Source organism: Pogona vitticeps, chromosome 3, assembly GCF_051106095.1.
Source record: "Pogona vitticeps strain Pit_001003342236 chromosome 3, PviZW2.1, whole genome shotgun sequence".
NCBI classification, from domain to species: Eukaryota; Metazoa; Chordata; class Lepidosauria; order Squamata; family Agamidae; genus Pogona; species Pogona vitticeps.
The window spans coordinates 233,552,405-233,571,688 of NC_135785.1; the positions used below are offsets into that span (position 1 = coordinate 233,552,405).

Consider the following 19,284-nt stretch of genomic DNA (forward strand, 5'->3'; position numbering starts at 1 on the left):
AAAGTAGTTTCCCTCTAAAAAGTCACAGGCAAAGTGCATTGCTGCCTGATGGAAGGAGAGTTGTTCTCAGCAGCAGAGCTGAGTCAGCACAGAAAATAATTATAGTTAATAGGCACTGTACTGGTACCTTTTCTCTTGAGGAGCATAATAAGGAGACAGCTCCAAAATATAAAGGAAGCACCCTTCCTTCCTTTCATTTAAAGGCAAAGACTGTAAGCCAGGAAAAGATGAGGATTTCATTGACAGTTGAGTGCATCAAAGAAAAGCTGAAATTATGGCAACAATCTATTGTAATTAGATTGCATGGAAAATAAGCACCACTCTCTACTATACTTCTATAGTATACTGTCTATAGAAGAATAGTAACAGAATAAAAAAAGTTCCATGATTTGTCAAGGTTTATACTATTGAAATAACAAATGTAAAATAGGCTTTTTGTTAGCCATAGTATCAACTATGTAGATTTTTATTCAATGAAAAATGTTTACAGTGCAGTCATGTGCAAATCTATCTAAATAAATCCTATTGAGTTCAATGGGGCTTACTCCCAGGAATCCAGATATAGGATTGCAGCCTTTTGTGCTTACTCAAGCCTTTTATGGCCAATGACACTTATGCCCAGGTAATGAGAAAACATAATAAGCTTGAGTTATTTTTTACTTCATTTTTCACTATTTTTTTTTAGATAGGGCTCTCCTGTTTTACAGAATGGTCTTGATTCTTCTTGTGCCTTCAGAGCAAAATGCAAAACTGAGACAATGATGTTCATTACGGATACAAATTGTTCTATTTAGGATTGCCATGCTTCGAGTTACTTAAACTGCGTCAATCTTATTCTAATTCCTCAGTTATGTTGGTGCTCTTCGATTTCCTTGAATTTTTTAATCTATATTTATATCAGAAGCTGTACTCGCATTTTAATTAAGTACTAGCATGTTGCCATTTGTCATATTCCTACCTGAACCCCACTGGGATCAAACCCAGATCATAAGAAGACTATTGAATGTAGTACTGCGGTTTAACCATTGTGCCATGAGACTCCTGAGGCAGGGAATTATTGTTAGACTGCAATTTACATCATCCCTCATGACTAGCTATATTGTCTAGAACTGTTAGAAATTACAGTCCAACAACATGTGAAGGGGCAGACATCCCCTAATACTGTACATGGATTTATCAATGATCTAGCCTATCTGATTTTTCAGGTATAGAAGTAATAGAGTTTTCATATGAAGACTGGAGCAAAATTGGTGTGTGTGATGGGGGAGGAGGGAATGAACATTCACAGTATACTACATTGCTTGAGAAGTACTGCAAGTATGTGGACACAGTCTTAGACTGTAGGTATTTTCTTTCCTGGAATCATGCTTTGCTAAATCAATCCCCCACCCCCGCCACCATCATTTCTGCCACCATTATTCATCACCTCAACTCCAAATCATTGTATAGATGGAACAGAAAGGCTGCCATATTCTCATCTAGAACTGGCTGTATTTCAAAGGGAAATAAAGTGGTTTGGGATCTGCTTGGGTGAGAAATGCTACATAAATATCAGTTGTTATTAATATTTTGGCCTTTAAGCGAACTAACTCTACAGCTATATTTTCATCTTGGGGTTTTCAAGAACGGATACATCAATGCTTCAGAGGCTATATAAACCTGCATGTAACACAGAATCTTATATGGTATAGCTGGGCATTCTGAATGCTTCATACACAAGTATATCATCCCTCCACTGCCTTCCTTACAATAACAGCAGCTTCCCAGCTTCAAGGAGCTCTGTCAAGGTGGTAAAAATGCAACACAACCTCACAGCTCTGATTTAATGCAGAGAGGGAAGGGGTAGCTTTGCAAGGCACAGCACCGACAACAGCATTGCATATTACTTCCTTTCTCTGTGTTCTCCGTTCTCCCAAAAAGCTTTGCTAGAAAATTAAATCAAACCTAATAAGAGCAGACTGATACTGTAAGATTAAAAAAAAATTAATGGTATCATGAAAGACCAATTAATTTGGGGAGAATTTCAAGATGAGCATAGACACACATACACGATTTATGAAAATAGAGGCAAGGCCCCTTTTTATATGTGGCAATTTAAAATTATGCATCGGAAATCTTGTTTGAATGCAGAAGGCATTGTAGATTTATGTGTTTGAAATGGCAGTGGGCTGCAGAAATTATTGTAGAGTGGAGTCATTCAGACACCAGAGGAGAGAGAAGTCCTTGTTCTTGAGGTCCATCAGCAGCTTGGCTGCTGTCCTAAACATATTTTGTGTGTGTCCTTCAGGATCTCCCATTACATCATAGCTTTGCCCTGCACCTGAAATAAACCTGAAATTCTCAGATGCCTATGTTTAAATCAGGGGTGGAATATTTGCTCCTTTAAATATAGATGGATTATGACTCCCATCGTACTATACTAGGAGGCCATGCTGATTAGGGCTGATGGTTTTAGAGATCAATGACTGGAATGGCAGAGGTCCCTCAGCATTGGTTTAAACCAAGGGTGGGTAAAATGTGACCCTGGGATCATATGCATTCTTCAAGGATTGTTTTGTGGCCCTAAGACCCTCTTTTTTCTAACAATAACAAAAATGATGAATTGTCATGAACATGCAGGAGCAGCAATACATTTCCAAATAGATCACAGTCCACCATCCACACATCCCTTGATAGCTTAACACAAAACATATCATTTTTGAAACTGCAAAGCAGACATTGCTTTTTCTTTCTTTCTTGCCCTACCCCCATTTTTGGCAGTCAAGTTTACTTGAAGGCCAGAATACAAATAGCCACTGGTATCTATGCAGCATTTCTCATCTAAACAAACAAAAGTTACCCATCCTGTAAATGAAATGTGTCTGTTGCAGCTTCAGAGTACTTTGAATGATTCCACGTCAGGAGTTTGCTCAAGCCTGACATTCAGCATTTACAAATGACATGTGGCTAAACAATTGCCCAATTCAAGGTGAATACTGTATCAACCCATACTTTAGTGATAAAGAATGCTCAAACACTACAGAGATATTCGCTAGCAAGAGGAAGGTTCTGTTTGAGAAGTTATACAACAGAATCCCAAAGCATGTTTGTGAAATTTTAAAAAGGGAGGAGAAAAAGAAGGAACTCTGGGGAGAAAGTAAAGAAATGTTTACAGACTAAAAAGTGACCCAAACTGGCTTAAACTTTTAGTTCTTCTAGTGCCCATAAAGTTTCTCCTGCCTTCTTTCTTTTACTTGTGATGTGTACATATCAAAAAACAATCTGAGTCAATCCTGGGAAGAAAGTAATGGAAGTAGGAATACTTAGCCCGTTAACAAGCACACAGGTTTGATGGCCATAAATCAATCAATGGACCCCATTTAACACAAACTGAGGAACAAAACCCATCCTAGTCAAGAATAGGATTGGAAACCCTGCATCAGGCAGTGACCTCAGACTACGCTCCACCTCCTGCCAAGCTCTCCTTGTTCAGATTTACCTGGACCAATGTGCCCTGACAACAATTACCTGGACTTCACTGCCAGATCATTATGAGAACATTAGCAGGGTATTAGAGAGAATCACCCATTTTTCAAACATTGATTATATGCCATTGCTGGCTCATTAGCTTATCAGCTTTTAATAGCCCCACTCTAAGTAGCACCTCCCTCCTTTACCTCCTTTATAAACCCACTGAGCACAGAAGAAGCAGCAAAAGTACACAGTTCCCTGAATCAAGGGAAGTGCCTTGAGTTATTTGCCTTACTCTGGAAGAACCTCATTAATCTACTACCTGCAGTTGTGACTGAGGCAATGGCTATGCACATGTAGTACAAGCTGACTTTCTTTGCCTGAACAGGAGTTGTTTAAACTGTGCCTTGAGTCTCCTGTGCTTGGAACCACGATTAAATGAATACAGAGGCCATACATTGGGGCACATGGAAGGAAGATGGGAAATGTGAACCACTGGCTTCAGTATAATGAACCTGGGGTGATGGAGTGTGAAAAGGCCATTGGGGTTTGGTACAAAGTGCTGCTTAACATAAAATAAGAAGGTTTGAATATTGACTATGGCAGTGTGAGCATCAGTCTGTAGCTTCAATATTTAGGAAAGAAACTGTGAGGTGGAATTTGGGACAATGGGTTTCAATTAGCAAGGGTCAAACTGGGAGGAGACTCAAGACCAAGTAGGAGGCAGAGACTTTCTCCAGCTTTCTCTTTTTTTCACATAAATGATTTTTGTTATTTTAGAACAAAAACAAACACAAAAACACAAAATACAAATAATAATGCTTTCTATACACTAAATTCTACCGTGCACCCCATATCCACTGGACTCCATTGAACAATATTTTTATTACAAACGTCCTTTCCAAAAGTGTATAGATTGTTGTTTAGAGCAGTGGTCCCCAACCTTGGGCCTCCAGATGTTCTTGGACTTCAACTCCCAGAAATCCTGGCCAGCAGAGGTGGTGGTGAAGGCTTCTGGGAGTTGTAGTCCAAGAATATCTGGAGGCCCAAGGTTGGGGACCACTGGTTTAGAGGCTTTCCCCTTCCCTTTCACGAATACAAATTCAATAATACAATATCAACCCCAAATAGCATAAAAATATTTGAATTTATTTCCCCTCTTTTCATCATGAGTCCAGTAGTCAATTTATCATTTAATGCAATGTCCATACCATACCAATGCTATATTAGCAAATAGATTAAGTAGATTTATAGCAAATTATATTGAGGAAGACCAGTGTGGTTTTATTAAGGGAAGACAAATGGATAATTTAACCAGATGAGTTTTGAACATTATATATGAGATAGAAAAGGAAAAAATAAAAGCAACTGTTTTATCACTAGACATATTTAAGGCTTTTGATTGTGTTGAATGGCCAACACTTTAACTTCTTATAAGGGGTTGGGGATTTGGTAAAAAATGTATAGGGGTTATAGACCAATTGTATTCAGATAGTATTTCAGAAGTAATAGTTAATGATGGTTTAATGGAATGGATTTTTGTAGGCTGAGGTACGAGACAAGGCTGTCCACTTTCACCAATATTGTTTTGTATGGTTATAGAACTGCTAGCTAATGCTAGCAGTTCTAGAAATGATGAATTAATTAAAGGATTAGGAAAAAATGGTACAATTAAGATTAATTTATTTGCTGATGATTCATTATTGACTATTAAAAACCAATTAGAGAGTATGGACAATATTAAAAAGCACTTAGAAAAATTTAGGGAAATAACAGGATTAATTATTCATTGAAAAAAAAATACAAATAATGATGTTTAATCATAATAAACAGGAACAAGAAATGTTTATAAATAAATATAGTTTTAAAATGTATAATCATGTTAAATATTTAGGTATAAATATAGTTAAAATGACTCAAAGATTAAAGGAGAAAAAAATTAATAAACTAAAAGGTTCCCCAGCTTTCTCACAACTGCTGAGCTACACATTCAGTTATTCATTATGGGAACTCATCTTCCTGTACTAATAGGACTTCCTGTGCTGGAAGCTAAGAAGGTTTTGAAAGGGTACACAGATCACAGTAAGTAGGAGAGGAAGATATTAACCTATCTCTTTTTTTGATTCACCTGTTATAAATTATCAAATAATTTTTGTCTCAGCTAGAAGAGACACTGTAGATTCCAAATCACATATTTCAGTGCATTTTAGCTAGTTCACATTTGCCCCAAGCTGGAAGGGATCTGTCACTGATTATGCATGCTCTGAGAACAGAGATTTTCTCAGATTGTTACCAGCATAGCTCTAAATCAGGGTTGGGCATAGTGTGGCTCTCCAGATCATGTTGTACAATTATGACATAACTGCCATTGCAAACCAGCCCACTCCTGATAAATGCCTACTTGCACCTTTTTGGGTCTCTGTCAGGGACTATTGCTTTTTTGGTGTGGGTAGGATCACTCTGTTTTGGTTCAGTTCTAAAGCTAAGATCCAACCAAAGTGGCTGGTTAGCTGACCCTTTGTTGAAGCTGCTTGATGATCTTGAAAAATGGAAAATGCCCTGGCCACTTGCCTGCAGAGAGGAAGAGAGAGGGAGTTTTGCATTTCTTTTTTATAGTTAGATACAAAAATATTTGGAGGACTGCACTTTGCCAGTCCATTTTTTATTTTATTTTTTATTTATTCAATTTATACCCCGCCCCCCTAGACAGCGTCTACTCGCCATAATCTAGCAATCCCAGTCATCAATCAGGGCTGGCCCTAACCTTAGGCAACATGAAACCATGTCAAGGTGGGGAAAAATGGTACCACTACAATTGTTTCTCCTTATCATTTTCTTTTTAAAGGACAAACTGTGTGCATCCCATAGTCTTATCTCTACTCCCTAAATGAACATCCTGCCTTAAATAGGGGAGGATGGAGATTCTATCTAGTTGTTATTCTTAAAAATATTCAACTGACAACAGACAATGAAAGGAAATTTTCCTGTGGAGGACTGAAAAAGATTAAAGATCTGGAATACAAGGCCTGTGAAGAAAGGTTGAGAGTACAGTATGTTTGACAAAAGAGTGGGCTACTCAGAAGGTGGTAGGCTTCTAAGTAGTTTTTGAGTGGCTATCTGTCAGGGATGCTTTCGCTGCAGATTTCTGCCCTGCCAAGGGCTATATAATTCTCATGGTACCTTTTTGCTACAGTTCTATATTTTATGGGTAACATTTTAGCCTTTGCCTTTAGCAGCAAAATATATTGGGTTGGCCCTGTATCTCATTGCATTCCACATTTGTTCTCTACTTTGTGATGGTTGTAATGGTATCTTTCAACAGCAGACACAGTTGGATTTCAAAGTTTTATCTTTCAAATTCAAGAGAAGGGTAGGGAAGCCTGGCTCAGTGGAGTTATATCCACTGCAGAAGTCAGTCACCATATTGGGCCTCTGGATAGAAGAATAAAGCTAAGCAACATAAGGTGACTTGTGACAGAGGGCTTTTTTTAGCCTCTCTCCTTTTTTATACACTGTCACCACCTGTCTACCTATGCATACATTGAATTTCATTTGTGTTGTATGTTTGAGAAGGTAAAGCAATCCTCTTAACCCTATTATGCAACTGATTGTGCCTTTCTAATCCAGCAGGGCCATGCACAGTTACTGTGATCAAGAGACTCCATTCTTTCCTCTCTTTCATTTTCAAGCTTCACATCAAAGTGGAATGGAATATAAGAAGTGAATTATTGAGGCATCACATGCTGAGCACTCAGTAGGGATGGTGGATTATAGGACAATAGAAAGTGCAGGTCTTGCAAAGGAAACAGGGTCAAAAGGCAAACAGCCCTTGGCTACATCTACAGCGAACAAAGTACAGCAAGGGAGAAGAAAAAATGAGCAAGGGTGGGATTCCTTTCTTTCTAAGAATCTCCTCTGTACCTTGATGAAAGAGTAAACTTTGATATATGCAAATGAACAAGGAGAATCAACAGTGATCCTTGTCAGATCACTGGAATGACAAGGACTAAAGCCACCTGCAACTGGGCTACAATACAAAGGACATTGTGAGTTACAAATTTTACATTATCTGAAATGCAGAACTGGAACTTTGCATATAAAAGTAAACTAAGAAGGTGAATATGCACTCTTTTATTCCCCAAAAGCTGGAAATATCACCACTAGTCCAAACTGGCAGCAGTCACAGAGAGTTACTGCATGTCACAACAATATATTTATAGAAGCAAGAATGTAAACTTTCTTTGTTTTTGAGTTAGGGACTGGTTCTGACAACCAACACCAACCTATTTTCTTAGCAGACAAGTTTGAGTCTTGTGAGTACATTGTTACTTAGAGTACATTGTTCCTATTGATCCATCCCTGCCTAGTATGGAACAAAAGCAGGTGCCCCTGAACTTTTACTTGATCCCTTTTAACTAAAAAGAGGCATCAGCTGCTTGCCAAAAGAAAGGCATGCTTCGGAGAACAGGACACACAGAAATAATGCATAAGGGCAATTTTCCCACACTCTGTCCCTGTGCTCAGCCAATCAGCATTTCTTCTCTCTCAACATACCTCTTCTCCCCAATATTTGACCACAAAAGCAATGCAGAAATGGAAGACTGAAACAGCCAGGAAGTCTACTGGAAGACGCCCACAGCATGTCTAGGCTAATAAGGGGCTGCTCTTCCCAACAGCATGCATGAGTGCTGGGGCTGCAATGCTGACAGGTCTCTATGCACAGTGCATCAAATTAATTCTGATAGTGAGAGTTTAGGGTCATTGTTGCTTTTAAAGTGATGTAGTGAGAATATAAGAAGGCTGGTAAACAAACTAGCCTCTGAATGGTGTATGAGGCTAGACAAGCAGACGGTAAACCAAAGAGACATCTGACCAAAGGTTTGGTAGGAACGAGTAGCAATGAGACCATGAGTTCCAAACAGAGACCATACGTACACTGATACTGTTGCAGCTACTGTGAACATCTTGGTTGAAGCCAATCTGTTTTTTAACTGGCAATCACTGTAAGAACAGATGGCGTAGAAAGGAAGATATAAGAGCTACAAACAAGCATCCTCCACAGTCATATCAAGAAGTGCCAAACTTCCAGCCAAGAAGTATTGGATGCAAAAATCAAGAAAAATACTTCCATGTCAGTTCATTGTCTGATTAAAAAGAAAAACCAAACACACACAATCCATATTTATATTTATCTGTTTGATCACAGATAAATATGTTTGATATATGTAGGTTAGTATCTATTTAGAGATGAGCACAAACCACAGTTTGACAGTTCAGTGCAGCACCTGTACAGGTGTTCCATGGGCGCCGTGGACTTCCCTTTCCTATCTCATCTGTGTGCTTGCCCATTACCGGACTGAAGTGCACTTCCCTCTCCCAGCTCCTCAGTACAGCTGTCCACTCATGTCATGCACTTTCCTTCTTTGTCTCCTCTGGTGGCTACCCAACAAAGGCAGTACTGTGGGCTTCCCTGCCCTGCCTCTTCATCTGAGTGGGTGGCTGCTTTAGGAGGTGGAGGAAGGAAGCACACTTCAGCCAGGGAATGGGTGAGTGCACAGAGGAGGCAGAAGTAGGGAATGACTGGCACCCACAGAACATCTATGTGGGTGCCACACTGAACTGTGTCAAACTGCCAAACTGCAGTTCATGCCCATCACAACTATTGCTGATCCCAACTAGAGTAGATATAATACAGACTCAGAAACATGTGGAACATTTGAGGTTAGTAGTCAAAATTCCATTGAATTTTTACACCACCATAATGTAATTGGCATACATTTTATTGCTTCAGATTAACACAGGAATTTCCCATTGCATGATGTGTTGCACAATTTCTTAATTTGTGGCAAGTCACCAATGAAATGTACAGCAAGTGTGTTATGTTGGCAAGCATAACTAATAGGATTTTGGCCTCTGACTATGCATCAGTCTTTCAAACACAGCTTAAGGGCCTCTGTTCCCATGTCTTGTTCTAGGGCTAGTAGATTCCCAGGCAACTATTAGTGATGGGAAACTGGCATACTCCTGTAAATTTAGGGATTCAAATAAGATGATACAGATAGTATGGGATTGCAAGATTATAGCTATTCAACTGTTTTGTGTCTGACAATCAGATTTAGAAATAAAGCTCATGCTTACTTCCTGATGACTAATCACAAAACAAATACAGCTAACTTACAAAACATGGAGGTGAGAAAGCTCATGGTTCTGAACAATCAGATGTCTTCTAGCACTTAAGGAACTACCACTTTGAAAGACATGCAATCTATAATTTCATAGTTTGACATTATTTGATGAATCAGTTGTTGGTGTTAATGTATAGCGTAAACAACACCACAAAAATCAAGGGTGAACACTGTTTTCTCATGGTGCATTAGTAACATTCATATTTATTCTGTATAAAATCTTAGAAAAAGGTTAGATTTATTATTAAAACTTTTCTTGTAAATATAATGTTCTGTAAAGGTTGAGGCTCTCTTCAAACATTTTGTACAACATCAAGATTCAACACATGGTGCTGAATCAACTTGCCTTCCAGTGATCCGATGATTTGCCTAGTATCCACAATATCTCCCCTCCAAAGAAGAATGACTGCAAAATGGATAGCAACCAAGCCACACATTCATTCATATGGACAAGTGCCTAGTGCATACATGATGCCATTCACAGGGTAATGGAGGGACAGAAATCTCAAGCCACAATCTTCTCAAATGACATATACAATCATAACACTGAACCATATACCCAAACCAGTCTTGAGAGTTGATTCTTCAGGCCATGCACTAATCATGCCCTGAAGACCAACACTTCCATAAAGTAGACTATATAAAACCTAGTAATGTGGGGTTTTTGTTCACATAGCTTTTTCCTTTTCCAGCTGGTGTGTTTGATACAGATTCTGTTTTATTCACAGCTCTCATGATACCCTACTCTCCTTAACTGTAGCACCCTGTGATAATTTTGGTTGAAATACTAATCTGCCACTAACTGTGTCAATAGTCCCCCTTCCTTTCACGGCAGAGCCCCCTACTATTCTATCTTTAAATTGCCAGTTCTGTTCCACAACTTCTTCATTTTAGCATCAGCCATTTCTCTGAAAATGGCAAGTGCTGAAAAATGATACTGTTTCAAAACAAACGTTTCCTGTTAAAAACGAATCTCAAACTTGCTGTAATTTAAATACATTTAGGACAAGGGTTTGACAGGCTGTTTGGATTACATGTTTGCTTGGTAATTTCCAGATGTAATGGAGCAATAACACTAGTAATATACCAGGGTGTGGGTGTACATGTGTGTGTGCCTGCATGCATACATACATAGCTTTTTGTGTGCCTAATAACTACATTTAGGGTTCTTTCAATATGAGGTCTCAGTCTTTCTCAGTACGTAATAACCCTTCTTTAACAAATCAAATCTTTATTCAGTTTTGGGCATTTATTTCATTCTTTTAGAGAGAGTTTTAATAGTCATATACAGTCTAATCTATTTGGGTAGGACATGTGATGGGGCCTTTGTAGTCAGCAGACCACATTTTTCAACATCTTCATGTTTTAACCTGTAACTTTGGAAAGTACAATTGGCTTCCTAAGAGACAAGGAAGAAAAAAGACAACTATCCAGAGAGCAGCTCAGAGAGACCTGGTGTAGGACCTCCTGGGACTTACACAGGATGGTGTAAAATATTGTTGTTAGCACTTTGGGAAACTAAAGTAACTCTTGAGTTGCCACTGCACTAGTTAATCATGAGAAACATTCTAGGTCTAATGTATTCCTTAAATTTATAATCTACCATTGAACTTGCAAGCAAAGATTCTGTAACATTTGGAAACCAATTCTTCTGTGCCACTCATAAACAGTTGTCAGTTTTCCTATGCACTTCCCCTATTATATCAATTAGCTATATGTCAGTGTGATTGCTCAAACCCACTAGTGCAAGTTCATTCAAATTGATATGCCTCTGCTGCTGGTTACACAGGTCTATTTATTTATATATTTGTTATGAGTAGTTATGCAGTATCCTAAGTTTCCTTTCCTTTTTGATGATCTCTCAACTTGTAGTTTAGTACTGGAATCTTATTTCTGGACTTCTTGGATCCTGCAAATTTATGGTTTAGATGCAGACTAAGTCCGCAGCTTGGGGGTCCGCAGCTTGGGGGTGCTCCTGGACCCCAGTCTAACACTGGAAGCCCAGGTGGACTCGGTGGCCAGGGGCGCCTTCCTTCAGCTGCAGAAATTATACCACCTATGGCCCTACCTGGACGAGCGGAGTCTCATGACAGTCACACATGCACTGGTAACATCCCGCATAGATTACTGCAATGCGCTTTACATGGGGCTGCCTTTGAAGATGGTCCGGCAACTGCCACTGGTCCAGAATCGAGCTGCATGGCTGGGGAGTGGTGCAGCCGGCAGGGAACATATCAAGCCGATTCTGTATAAGTTACATTGGCTACCAGTTGCTGCTCGGGCCCAATTCAAAGTGCTTGTTTTGACATATAAAGCCCTAAACGGCTTAGACCCTGGATACCTGAAGGACCGCCTCCTTCCATATGAACCTACCTGGCAGTTAAGATCTAGCCAGGGGGGCCTTTTGAAAGAGCCGTCCCTTAAGGAGGTACGAGGGATGGCTTGTAGACAAACGGCCTTCTCGGCAGCTGCCCCCAGACTATGGAATGCCCTCGCGACAGAGATTCGTCTGGCGCCGACGCTGATGACATTTCGGTGCCAGGTCAAAACCTTCCTGTTCCAGAAGGCTTTTAATTGAAATAATATTAGCTGTGGGTCCGATGGCAATTTTTATATATAATGTAATTGTATTTTAATTGTTCTGAATTTTATTGTATTTTAAATGTTGTAAGCCGCCCAGAGACATTTGGGTAATGTGGGCAGCATATTAATTAATTAATTAATTAATTAATTAATTAATTAATTAATTAATTAATTAATTAATTAATTAATTAATTAATTAATTAATTAATAATTAATTAAATAAATAAATAAATAAATAAATAAATAAATAAATAAATAAATTTAGAAAAAACCTTTTGATGACTTTCCTCTAATCATGACAAAGTCTGGATTCAATAGAGTTTTGTAAAAAGAACAAGCTGATCATCATAAACACTCTTTTCCAACAACACAAGAGGCGACTCTACACATGGACATAACCAGATGGGCAATATCAAAATCAGATTGATTATGTTGTCTGTAGTCAAAGATAGAGAAACTCTACAAAAATAAGACCTGGAGCTGATTGTGGCTCTGATCATCAGCTTCTCATAGCAAAATTCAAGCTTAAACTGAAGAAAGTAGTAAAAACCACTGGGCTACTCAGCTATAATCTAAACCAAATCCCTTATGGAAGTGAAGGACAGATTTAAGGAACTCAATTTGGTAGACAGAGGGCTTGAAGAACTATGGATTGAGGCTTGTAACATTGTACAGGAGGCAGCAACAAAAACCATACCAAGGAAAAGGAAATGCAAGAAAGCAAAGTGGCTGTCCGATCAGGCCTTACAAATAGCAGAGAAGAGGAAACAAAATGCAAGGGAGATAGGAAAAGTTACAGAAAATTGACTGCAGACTTCCAAAGAATAGCAAGGACAGACTAGAGGGCTTTCTTTAATGAACAGTGCAAAGCTACAGAGGAAAATAGTAGAAAGGGAGAAACCAGAGATCTGTTCAAGAAAATTGGAGATATTAAAGGAACATTTTTTGCAAAGATGGATATGATAAAGGACAAAAATGGTGGGGACATAACAGAAGCAGAAGACATCAAGAAGAGGTGGCAAGAATACACAGAAGAAGTACACCACAAAGATCTGGATGTCCTGGACAACCCAGATAGTGTGGTTGCTGACCTTGAGCCAGACATCCTGGAGAGTGAAGTAAAGTGGGCCTTAGAAAGCTTGTCTAACAACAAGGCCAGTGGAGGTGATGGCATTCCAGTTGAGCTATTTAAAATCTTAAAAGATGATGCTGTTAAGGTGCTACATTCAATATGCCAGCAAGTTTGGAAAACTCAGCAATGGCCAGATGATTGGAAAAGATCAATCTACAGTATGGAAGTGAGAGCTGGATCATAAAGAAGGTTGACCGCCGAATAATTGATGCTTTTGAATTGTGGTGCTGGAGGAGACTCTTTAGAGTCTCCTGGACTCCAAGTAGAACAAACCTATTCATTTTGAAGGAAATCAACCCTGAGTGCTCATTGGAAGGACAGATTATGAAGCTGAGACTTCTATACTTTGAGAAGAGAAATCTCCCTGGAAAAGACTGTGATGTTGGGAAAGTGTGAAGGCAAGAGGAGAAGGGGAAGACAGAGGACGAGATGGATGGACAGTGTCACCGAAGCTACCAACATGAATTTGACCCAACTCCGGGAGGCAATGGAAGACAGTAGGGCCTGGCGTGCTCTGGTCCATGGGCGGACGAAGAGTCAGACATGACTTAACAACTAAACAACAACAAAAGATTTTCATGCCCCAGGCACACATATCCATAGCCTTCAGTGTATTAAATACCTCTGCTTATTCTTCTCACCTATCATTCTATTTAGTTTTCATCATTTGCCACTCTAATAGGTAGTGCTTTCTTGCAGTTTCTTTAAAGGAATATAAATATTTCCATTTATCTTTTAGTTTCCTATTTTCCAAATTTAATATACACCTTATTTTAATTTTTGGCAGTTTTTTCAGCTATATGTCTGTGGCTGCATTTATGTTAACAGTTATCTTACCATTAAACACACACACTCCAGAATTAAGATATCCAAGGATGTCAGGATGTAAATGCCAATCCCTTCGAGCTACTACTTTGTCAGTTTTAATTTTCTTCTTACATACATCTTTTCTTCTGCCTTTTCCTCTTTGGAATCTGTCACTTTCCCGCTATTCCCAGTAATATTACTTCTTTTTCTACACATTGAGCTTAACCCTCTATTCTTTTACTTATGTGGGGGGGGGGTGCGCACAAAACTATAACAACCAACTCAATAACATAATCAACTCATCCTTCTCTATTGGCTTCCACCCCAATCTTTCTAACTCTGTATGACAGTAAATTGTAGAACTCTTAGCCATCTAGTTTTACTTTCCAACTAAGTGCCTAGGGCTAGCACGCACATTTACCATTTCTTAGAAATATGATCTATGCTTAACTCAGTGTACATAATGTGTGTATGTACAGGAGATGTACTAAGAGAAGTTCCAGAATGTCAAGAAAAGAAAGCTGGCAAAATGATACAATTGTCAGGAAAAGAGGTCAAATGTGGACAACAGAACAGGGAACATCACCTATGGGAAGAAGGGTTGTTGGCTTTGTCTCTATTTCCAGTTCACTTAAAGAAGGTCACATAAACTTTTCTCCAAAAAGAGCACAAAGCTCCCCCCCCCCCCAATTCATAACTCTGGTAATATCTCATTTATTTTTCTTTGCCATCTTTGTGTAACATCCTATTACAGGATTGGAGGGAGGCAGAAATCGATAAGTTTTTTGAGTATTGAGTATTATTGTTTTTAGCTTCTCGATTTTTTGCCAAATTCAGTCTAAAATACACATCTCAAGAAATTGGTCTTTTGTCCTGTTATGTGATGGTGAGAAAGAAAAAAAATCTTTTTTGCTATTATGATAGTTAAAAATGTATATAATTCAAATCTTCTATAGGAAGATGACACACATGTTTTAGTCATCTCATTTTTGCCCATAATCAACAAAACAGAATGTATTCCAAAATCAAATGTACTTTAACAGCAAGTAGAATTAAAATATAATTTAATAACCATTCCCCACTTTATTTTATTGCCAGTTACATGCAAGGATGATTTTCAGTGTAAAAAAAAATCAGATACAGTGCATAATCACATGCTGTAGATACATCAAGGGTTTTTATACTTTGTCATATTTGTCCTCCCTCTATTGTTGCTTGTCCACATTGATAACTTTTACCTGGGTAATTTATTATCAGCATGTAATAATTGATCTTAAACAAAGGCCAGCATATAGGTTAAAAATGATTCTGGTCCCCATGGAACATGTGATATGTAAATGTTTGCTAGCTGGCCAGCTGGCTTGTTTATGTAAACACTTCTGTAGCTAATAACATCAATAAAAATAGTAAATGATAATAAAGCAGTACACATAAGAACCAATATAAAGAAAGGACTAGTTATATAAGCAGAGGGCTGTAATCATAGGAATCACAAATACAAGTAAAAAATGAACACTGGGATATTTGTATGAGCCAATGGCTCATTTTATGAATAGATAACCTCAAATACCTCATCCATTCCTCTTTCTTTCTTTCTTTCTCTTTCTTTCTTTCTTTCTTTCTTTGATCTGTCTGTATCCCCCCCATACTTGGAACCTAAACTGCCCCTATAATCTTGCCTACATTAATTATACATCTAAGTGTTGTCATATTAGAAATGTATTCTGTGGCCTCTAGTGGGACATGTCAAAGTGTCTCCCACCCATGTATATATGCAAGTTATCCTCATCCACCTCAAGGACTGATGCTCAGCAGCCATTCAGAGTTGCTTGTCTGGATTTGATCAGGATGACATATTTAGCCTGCTGGAAGGGTCTGATAGTCTGATAATTCATGATTTAAAGCAGAAGAAAAGCAGCTTATTATGACATGCAAATAAAACAAAATGAAGTCTGTCTGTCTGAATAGAGATAGAAATTACACAAAGCCTATAAGCTACTCTGGAGATCTTAACTACTGGAGGGAACCTGTTATAGGAAACTGCAAGTAGTCATAAATCCTTGTTTTCAAGAGGTTCTGACCAACATTATTTTCCAAGGCCCCAAATAGAGACAACACTGTTCAGAAAAGAAAAGCCAGGGCCATATAAAGTGTTTTCACACAAAAGTATATACTTATAAAGCATAAAAATAAAATTTGTATTCTTCCACAGGTATTCCTTTTTGGGAAAATATGATGATAATGGTACTGTGTGCTGTATCTTTTAAGATTTTGGAGATGACAGTCCTATATTCGGAAGGTTGCCAAGAGGCAAACCTGCTTTTCAAGGTATCCACAAGAGAAGGGGTGGGGCTCTGAAACAGCTCGTACCTGGACAGGAGACTCAGCAGGCACACAGATCAAGGGGTTGCAGTCTTACCTGCTCAAGAACATAAGACTGTAATTCTATTTAGACTGCAAAGCCCATTTCTCATTTTGTATCTATATGCATGAATTACTGTAGAATATATGATGCAGCCTAGTGTCAACTTCATACTCTTTCTGCTTGTTTGCTTGTTTATGTTATGCATGTCTCCATAATCTCCATTTTGGTAACACATCTTACAGCAAGTAAGTGCAGACGGTCTCCATGCTAGCAGGCCTTGTGGAAGGGATACAACGAGGCAATGTTTTCATTATGGATTCAGAAGGAGTGATGAAGGCATGCATCATCTATTTAGGGGCCAAGATACTGTGTCTCTTTCAAGTTAACTGCTGCTGTGTTTTTCAGGAGGTTTAATAAGTTTGGTAAGGGCTTGGTTATACTGTAAATAAGAACCACAGTTGAATCAGTTTTGGTGATATTTAAATTCATTCACACAAGGGTGAAACTGATTTTTTTTGGGGGGGGGGTTGCAAAACAATGTACTTTTTGAACTGGTTGGCAGGTGCTTTTTAAAATGCCTCAGTTCTTAAACTGATTCTTTATGAATTGCTTGAGGCAATGTGAATGCCCTTGTCATATTAAATACTGCCTTTGTGGGCAGTTTTGGGTTTTGGACAGCAGGAGCATTACCATCTGTCCAAAGTAATTTTTTTTAAAACTTTAGTACTGCATCATTGTAGAGGTATGGCACTTTAATTTTTTTTTAAGAGAAAAATGCAAATGTTGCAAAGGATGCTCGAAAATCAAAGAAATGCTACACAACATTGAAAACACAGTCTGCAAACATGCTGGTTAATGTTAGTTTTGGGCAGCAGGGAGAGTGCCATTCATTACAATATTTTTTTATTTTTATTTTAGCACTGCATCCCTGTACTAATATGCCAAAAAAATATTTTTTTGAAAGAGAGAGAGAGAGAGGGAGAGAAAGAGATTCCAAAGGATGCCTGAGTGCTCTTCAAACAGAATGGAAAATGACTCAATTACAGTGTAGCTACCCAAACCAGTTTTAATTACCAAAAATACATTTAAGTAATTTAAGTCAAAATGAATGTATGTACTAATTTATATATCACATGACCTTACATCAATATAAAAAAGTCAAGATTGAAATTGATGTAAATTGGCAGTGTGACCAAGCCACAGATACCTAAGTGTATAGATGTTTCCCAGATACATCTGCACCCAAGATGACCATAATATCCAAATCAACCCGGTGGTCAGCTGAACAGGAAAGCATGAAAAGGGACAAGGTGACATGAGGTAGAACATTCTGAAGGGTCCTAAGATGCTCTTGCACATAGGCCATGTGACCAGCCGTTTCTGATCTCAGTCCTTTCCCCATGATTCACCTAGCAACAACTTTCCCTTGTCCTTTTCCACATTCAACATCACGCTCTCATCATTACACTGATTTATTTGATAGTACATCTCCTGTACTTTATTGCCAGTTCACCATGCCTTCCATACAAATTAGGACATTCCAGTGACTAACCCTAGTATGAACCAGTTTGATGGGTGCCCAAGTTAATCTATCAATAAAACCAAAAATTATCCCTTTCAAGAGGCAATAGAAAGCAAGTGTTATTTTATGGTTAAATTGCCTGGGGGACTGGCAGGTTAAGCCCAGCAGGTTGTCTTTTCAGAAACCAGTAGTATATTTTAGGATAATAAAAACTGCTTTTCCCCTTTCACTGTATCTGAATGCTTTGTGTTTGTTTCTTAAATTTACTGAAATAAATATCGCATGCCATTTTCTCACTTTTCTTTACTGCATTCTTTCATGTACTTCTTTTCCAAAAATCCTAATCCTCTAAAACTTCTTATCCTCTCTGCTACATTCTCCCCACACACCCCAGTGTGACTATCATAGCATCACACCAGTCTTGCTCCTGCCACAGTGACTGATTCAAAGGAAAAGATATTCACTCAAGTATTACATGAAGATTGGTCAGCAAATACTACAGCTCCTCCCTTGGTTTCAAGTCTCTGTTTAAGTTGAATGTATATATATAATTTTAAAACATATTCTTCACTCAAAAACCATCAAGTCTGATCATCTCAGGAAGACATGAAAGCAATAGCATGATAAAAAAAAATAAGAGGAAATAAAACATTTGAAGAAAAACAATACTTTCTAGCAGCCTAAGAACTTTTCATATTTTTTTCTACTGCCATATTATAAAGGAGGTGACTGAGGCACAGAAGGGCAAAATGATTTGCAAACTGCCACGGGTACTCAGAAAAAAAGAGTCGCTCAGCTGCTGTATCATGGTCCTGCCCCAGATACATTCACATCTGTCACACTGGAATGGGGGACACAAGGCTGATTCACAACAGCCATTTGTAAGAAGGAAATAGAAGCTGTAAACAAGCAGCAGTAAATGATGGCCAAGATGCAGCAGGGCAACCAAGAGGCCTCAAGAAAGCAGAGTTGACCCAATAGATGAGGAAGTAAGACAAGAAGCTGTAAAAACAGGGGTGCTTCTAGGAAGGACAGAGCAAGCCTGGCTGTCGCTAGTTGACTGCAGACCTTAGGAAAGTTATGTTTTTGATCTTCCAGGATTCCAAAGTCAACTTGGTCAATAGGATACTTAAAATAATAGTCCAAAAAGGTAATATTTTCAAACTATGGAACTGAGGGATAAAGCCCACAATACTTACACTTTTAGTACACTAAAATCCTGCATCCAGATATTTTAATT

General features: G+C 38.5%; 1 protein-coding gene and 1 long non-coding RNA gene across 6 annotated transcripts in view; one reads left to right on the plus strand and one right to left on the minus strand.

The window, feature by feature from the left end:
• LSAMP (limbic system associated membrane protein) overlaps nt 1–19,284 on the minus strand; it is a 1,273,416-nt gene that overhangs the window by 489,066 nt on the left and 765,066 nt on the right. The window lies entirely within an intron of this gene.
• The window catches only part of LOC144588028 (uncharacterized), a 93,188-nt gene continuing 87,418 nt past the window's right edge, over nt 13,515–19,284 (plus strand). The window contains exon 1 of the long non-coding RNA XR_013543333.1: nt 13,515–15,452. This is a non-coding gene — a long non-coding RNA (uncharacterized LOC144588028). The remainder of the gene's footprint in view (nt 15,453–19,284) is intronic.